Here is a 7,500-nt window from a genome sequence, read left to right on the forward strand (position 1 = left end):
AAAGAAAACTCTTCCGATATCTCTCGACGGCTTCTTTATGGTCGTTCCTGTTGCCAGGATGAGCACAAGGCCCATTTTTAATAACAAACGGATACTCAACAGGTTACGGAATTGGAACCGTATTCCCTTTCGTTCAAAATAATTCAAGTATTTTAATTATTTTTAAATATATTTTTATTAATATTTTTTTTTATTAAAAACTTGAAAATTTTCGGCTTTCGCCTTGAACTTAGGACCGACTAACTCGTGATCAACCACTGTTCACACGAAACCCTTCTCCACTTCAGTCCTCCAAGGTCTCATTCGATTATTTGCTACTACCACCAAGATCTGTACCAATAGCGGCTCCATGCAGGCTTACGCCAAACACTTCTAAGCACACTATTGTACCCTCCTACTCACTAAAGTTTCAAAATTTATAAATCAATCGAAATTGTTTTATAAATCATCTACTTTAGCGGTAATGTATAGGTATACAACTTAAGCGCCATCCATTTTAAGGGCTAGTTGCTTCGGCAGGTGAGTTGTTACACACTCCTTAGCGGATTACGACTTCCATGTCCACCGTCCTGCTGTTTTAAGCAACCAACGCCTTTCATGGTATCTGCATGAGTTGTTAATTTAGGCACCGTAACATTACGTTTGGTTCATCCCACAGCGCCAGTTCTGCTTACCAAAAGTGGCCCACTGGGCACATTATATCATAACCTCAACCTTCATATCAAGAAAGGTGAGGTTCTTACCCATTTAAAGTTTGAGAATAGGTTAAAATCGTTTCGACCCTAAGGCCTCTAATCATTCGCTTTACCAGATAAGATTATTTTATATAATTTTTAAATGCACCAGCTATCCTGAGGGAAACTTCGGAGGGAACCAGCTACTAGATGGTTCGATTGGTCTTTCGCCCCTATACTCAATTCTGACAATCGATTTGCACGTCAGAACTGTTTCGGTCTTCCATCAGGGTTTCCCCTGACTTCAACCTGATCAAGTATAGTTCACCATCTTTCGGGTCACAGCATATATGCTCAAGGTACGCTCCAGTTAGAGGTATAAATAATAATAAATTATCATTATACATAACTATATGGAACGCCCCGGGATTGAATTAATTGACTATTTATTAAAAAATAGACTAAAAATTAATCCCATTATATTTAAGTTAAGTTAATTATGCCATTAAGTTTAATATAACTCAATGACTTGCACATATGTTAGACTCCTTGGTCCGTGTTTCAAGACGGGTCCCGAAGGTATCCTGAATCTTTCGCATTGTTAATCATATAAATGCATACAAATAAATATTAATATCATAGATATTAAATTTTTTGTAAAATTCAAAAAATGAATTTTAGCATTATATATAATAAAATCTATCAACACTTTATCAAATCATTAGTATTTATTTTATGTTAATATGCTTAAAAAGCAAATTAATTTAAATAAACTTAATATCACCAATGATTCTTTTGATAAATACTTTATTATGTTAATAGATTACAATGTCCTTATATGAAAAAAATGCACATTATTTTTTTAATTATTTAATGATGAATTTTTCATAATGGATATTCAGGTTCATCGGGCTTAACCTCTAAGCAGTTTCACGTACTATTTAACTCTCTATTCAGAGTTCTTTTCAACTTTCCCTCACGGTACTTGTTTACTATCGGTCTCATGGTTATATTTAGTTTTAGATGGAGTTTACCACCCACTTAGTGCTGCACTATCAAGCAACACGACTCTTTGGAAATATCTTTCTAGTAATCATTAACGTTATACGGGCCTGGCACCCTCTATGGGTAAATGGCCTCATTTAAGAAGGACTTAAATCGTTAATTTCTCATACTAGATATTAAGATATTCCATACACTGCATCTCACATTTGACATATAGACAAAGTGACTTAGTGCTGAACTATTTTCTTTTCGCTCGCCGCTACTAAGAAAATCCTTGTTAGTTTCTTTTCCTCCCCTCATTAATATGCTTAAATTCAGGGGGTAATCCCATATGAGTTGAGGTTGTTTTAATATTCTTTTTTTATCTTCTCACAATTTAATAAAAAAAATTATATCATCTTTTCATCTCTATTTTTCTTTTCTCCTTTTATATATTGTAAATATATAAAAATAATAATAATGTAAAATGAGGCAATCCTAGAATAAAAAATTTAATTTTTATGCTAGACATTCCTCCTTTTAATTACATATATAAATTATTATTTTATATATATATATATAAATAATATGAAAATTTTTTGTAAAGAATACTTAGATTCAATATTTTCATCATTTCATTTTATTTGAGAGGATTTTTTTTTTAAAGAATATATAATAAATAAAATTCATTATATATCTTTATTTTTTTTGCTATTAATATTATGAATTATTTAAAATCCAATAATATACACATTTGCTTAAATTCAATTATTTTTATAAAAGAATAAGCAACTTATTTAGCATAGTCTTACAACCCTCAACCATATGTAGTCCAAGCAGTACTTTAAAATTGAATTTAATGTACATAACAGCATGGACTGCGATATGCGTTCAAAATGTCGATGTTCATGTGTCCTGCAGTTCACACGATGACGCACAGTTTGCTGCGTTCTTCATCGACCCATGAGCCAAGTGATCCACCGCTTAGAGTATTTTTTTATTTATTTTTATTTATAACAAATGTCAATTTTTTTTTGCATATATTAATTGAAAGAGTAAAATTAAATAATATTAATAATATATAAATTGATTTTCTTTCAATAATATATATCAAATATATTTAACTCTAAACATTTTTATTAAGTTGCGAATGTCTTAGTTCAACAATAATACAGTGGTGGTATTTATTATGATTCAATTATTTTGTATTTTTTTAATCATTTTATGTATATATATAATAATATAATAAATATATACCACTTTTGTTATTGTGAACAAATTAACTTATCATTCAATCAAATGAATAATAAGTACAACTTTTTATTTTCATGTTTAAAGGTTTTTAAAAGAAAAAAATAAGAAAAAACATTACAAAATGTACCATCATATATTATATTTAATATGATATAATTGATGGATCACAAATTGAATGAAAAAGAATAAAAAGAATTATGGATTCAAAATAATTATATAAATTTTTTTTTTTTTTTCTTTTTTTTTTTTTTTTTTTTTTCTTTTTGTTCGTTTGTTTGCTTGTCTGTTTGTTTGTTTGTTTGTTTGTTTGTTTGTTTTTCTTACGGATATGGAACACAATAATGATCCTTCCGCAGGTTCACCTACGGAAACCTTGTTACGACTTTTACTTCCTCTAAATAATCAAGTTCGGTCAACTTTTGCGAAACAACCGTGACACACGAGGCGTCACAGTGATCACGTCCGGAGACCTCACTAAATAATTCAATCGGTAGTAGCGACGGGCGGTGTGTACAAAGGGCAGGGACTTAATCAATGCGAGTTAATAACTCGCACTTACTGGGAATTCCAAGTTCATGTGAACAGTTTCAGTTCACAATCCCAAGCATGAAAGTGGTTCAGCGGTTTACCCGGACCTCTCGGTCTAGGAAATACACGTTGATACTTTCATTGTAGCGCGCGTGCAGCCCAGGACATCTAAGGGCATCACAGACCTGTTATTGCTCAATCTCGTTACTGCTAGACGCAATTTGTCCATTTAAGAAGCTAGTGTCCTTATAATGGGACAAACCAACAGGTACGACTCCACTTATATAAACACATTCAAACACTTGTACATTCAAGATGTACGCATGAAAGAAGGCTATATAAGTTTCAACATCATAATCCTGAAAGCATCTATTTAATATATTTGAGTCTCGTTCGTTATCGGAATTAACCAGACAAATCACTCCACGAACTAAGAACGGCCATGCACCACCACCCATAGACTCGAGAAAGAGCTATCAATCTGTCTTACACGCTTATGTTCGGACCTGGTAAGTTTTCCCGTGTTGAGTCAAATTAAGCCGCAGGCTCCACTCCTGGTGGTGCCCTTCCGTCAATTCCTTTAAGTTTCAGCTTTGCAACCATACTTCCCCCGGAGCCCAAAAGCTTTGGTTTCCCGGGAAGCGACTGAGAGAGCCATAGTAGTAGCTACACCCAATTGCTAGCTGGCATCGTTTATGGTTAGAACTAGGGCGGTATCTGATCGCCTTCGAACCTCTAACTTTCGTTCTTGATTAATGAAAACATCTTTGGCAAATGCTTTCGCTTAAGTTAGTCTTACGACGGTCCAAGAATTTCACCTCTCGCGTCGTAATACTAATGCCCCCAAACTGCTTCTATTAATCATTACCTCTTGATCTAAAAACCAATGAAAGTAGAACAGAGGTCTTATTTCATTATTCCATGCACAAAATATTCAGGCATTTGGAGCCTGCTTTAAGCACTCTAATTTGTTCAAAGTAATTGTACCGGCCCACAACAACACTCGATGAAGAGCACTGAAGTAGGTTTAAATAGGAGGAATATATAAAAAATACATTGTATTAATTATATATAAGAACTCCACCGGTAATACGCTTACATACATAAGGTAATGTACATACCACAATATATAGTTGTACTACCCGTATGAAGCACAAATTCAACTACGAACGTTTTAACCGCAACAACTTTAATATACGCTATTGGAGCTGGAATTACCGCGGCTGCTGGCACCAGACTTGCCCTCCAATAGGTCCTTGTTAAAGGATTTAAAGTGTACTCATTCCAATTACAGGGCCTCGGATATGAGTCCTGTATTGTTATTTTTCGTCACTACCTCCCCGAACTGGGAGTGGGTAATTTACGCGCCTGCTGCCTTCCTTAGATGTGGTAGCCGTTTCTCAGGCTCCCTCTCCGGAATCGAACCCTGATTCCCCGTTACCCGTTGCAACCATGGTAGTCCTAGATACTACCATCAAAAGTTGATAGGGCAGACATTTGAAAGATCTGTCGTCGGTACGGGACCATACGATCTGCAAGTTATCTAGAGTTCAACCAATTTAACGATCAAATGATCGCTTGGTTTTAGTCTAATAAAAGCACACGTTCCATAAGGTCCGTGTTTATATTGCATGTATTAGCTCTAGAATTACCACAGTTATCCAAGTAACTGTTAACGATCTATGGAACCATAACTGATATAATGAGCCTTTTGCGGTTTCACTTTTAATTTGTTTGTACTTAGACATGCATGGCTTAATCTTTGAGACAAGCATATAACTACTGGCAGGATCAACCAGAATAATATTTTTATTTATATATTTTTCTTTGTTTTTCATATTTGAAAATTTCATAAATTACGGTGTATATAAAAAGTAAAGGGGCGACCCCCCTTTAGCTTTTCTTATCAAAATTCAAAAACCGTTTTTTATGAAAAAGAATTTTCGTTCTCTATATTATATATTTTATATAAAAATATAAGAACGATATTTCTTCTTAATATTTGCCAATTTTCAAATAATTTATCATTCTTAATAACATTTTACTTTTTTTTCAAATGCATTTTTAATGTAATAATTTCATATATTACATAATTTTTCTCTTTGAATTGAAATTAATAATTTCATAATTCTATTTTTTAATCATAAATATATATGATTGAAAAAATTTTCTCCTCTTTTCCTTTGTTTAAAATTTAATTTTTCTTATAAATTTTTGTTTTTCTTATTTTTTTCTCTTCATCATCTGTTTAATTTCCTGTATTTATACAAGAAACAAACAGTTGAGGATAATTTCTATGTAATGCTAGTATAGAATATAAAATTTTGAATTCAAAAATTTATTTCTATTTAAACTAACTATAGAAAACCAGGAATAAAATACAATAACACCAATATGCCATAACATGTTAGTATAGAATATAGATTCTTCATATATGTATATATATTCGAAAATTTTTTCTATTTAAACTAACGTATGGAAAACCAGGAATAAAATCATAATATTACCAGTTTAATATGGCTCAAATTCGAGTTTCATATAGTTATGATTCGATTTATATGCTTCAATATCATTGGTTAGTTAACTTTTGATATTTTCATATTATATCACATGCCTTCACCGTGAGTGTTTTTTGCCATGCACACCTCACATTGTCAAAAATGTATGGGAAAAATTCATTTCAATACATTTCAGTTTGATTTGAAATGTCTTTATTATATATTTTAGTGCCAATATGCCAAGGTTATATTCCATAACTCTTTATTTAAACTAACGTATGGAAAACCAGGCATAAAATCACAATATTACCAGTTTAATATGGCTCAAATTCGAGTTTCATATAGTTATGATTCGATTTATATGCTTCAATATCATTGGTTAGTTAACTTTTGATATTTTCATATTATATCACATGCCTTCACCGTGAGTGTTTTTTGCCATGCACACCTCACATTGTCAAAAATGTATGGGAAAAATTCATTTCAATACATTTCAGTTTGATTTGAAATGTCTTTATTATATATTTTAGTGCCAATATGCCAAGGTTATATTCCATAACTCTTTATTTAAACTAACGTATGGAAAACCAGGCATAAAATCACAATATTAACAGTTTAATATGGCTTAAATTCGAGTTTCATATAGTTATGATTCGATTTATATGCTTCAATATCATTGGTTAGTTAACTTTTGATATTTTCATATTATATTTCACATGCCTTCACCGTGAGTGTTTTTTGCCATGCACACCTCACATTGTCAAAAATGTATGGGAAAAATTCATTTCAATACATTTCAGTTTGACTTGAAATGTCTTTATTATATATTTTAATGGCAATATGCCAAGGTTATATTCCATAAAATGTTAGTATAGAATATAGATTCTTCATATATGTATATATATTCGAGAATTTTTTTCTATTTAAACTAACGTATGGAAAACCAGGCATAAAATCACAATATTACCAGTTTAATATGGCTCAAATTCGAGTTTCATATAGTTATGATTCGATTTATATGCTTCAATATCATTGGTTAGTTAACTTTTGATATTTTCATATTATATCACATGCCTTCACCGTGAGTGTTTTTTGCCATGCACACCTCACATTGTCAAAAATGTATGGGAAAAATTCATTTCAATACATTTCAGTTTGATTTGAAATGTCTTTATTATATATTTTAGTGCCAATATGCCAAGGTTATATTCCATAACTCTTTATTTAAACTAACGTATGGAAAACCAGGCATAAAATCACAATATTACCAGTTTAATATGGCTTAAATTCGAGTTTCATATAGTTATGATTCGATTTATATGCTTCAATATCATTGGTTAGTTAACTTTTGATATTTTCATATTATATCACATGCCTTCACCGTGAGTGTTTTTTGCCATGCACACCTCACATTGTCAAAAATGTATGGGAAAAATTCATTTCAATACATTTCAGTTTGATTTGAAATGTCTTTATTATATATTTTAGTGCCAATATGCCAAGGTTATATTCCATAACTTTCTATTTAAACTAACGTATGGAAAACCAGGCATAAAATCACA

At 31.6% G+C, this 7,500-nt stretch overlaps 2 non-coding genes and 1 pseudogene across 2 annotated transcripts in view; all 3 read right to left on the reverse strand.

Moving 5' to 3' along the window:
- Window positions 1-2,024, reverse strand: part of LOC129252513 (large subunit ribosomal RNA) — a 3,987-nt gene extending 1,963 nt beyond the window's left edge. Inside the window, exon 1 of the ribosomal RNA XR_008583484.1 lies at window positions 1-2,024. This exon is cut by the window's left edge and continues 1,963 nt beyond it. This is a non-coding gene — a ribosomal RNA (large subunit ribosomal RNA).
- Window positions 2,025-2,469: 445 nt separating this feature from the next.
- Window positions 2,470-2,650, reverse strand: LOC129252518 (5.8S ribosomal RNA; annotated as a pseudogene).
- A 601-nt stretch (window positions 2,651-3,251) lies between these two features.
- LOC129252520 (small subunit ribosomal RNA) lies at window positions 3,252-5,242 on the reverse strand. The gene has a single exon (XR_008583485.1). It is a non-coding gene; the product is annotated as a small subunit ribosomal RNA (ribosomal RNA).
- Window positions 5,243-7,500: the final 2,258 nt, after the last annotated feature.

This window comes from Anastrepha obliqua, unplaced genomic scaffold (assembly GCF_027943255.1).
Source record: "Anastrepha obliqua isolate idAnaObli1 unplaced genomic scaffold, idAnaObli1_1.0 ptg000250l, whole genome shotgun sequence".
NCBI classification, from domain to species: Eukaryota; Metazoa; Arthropoda; class Insecta; order Diptera; family Tephritidae; genus Anastrepha; species Anastrepha obliqua.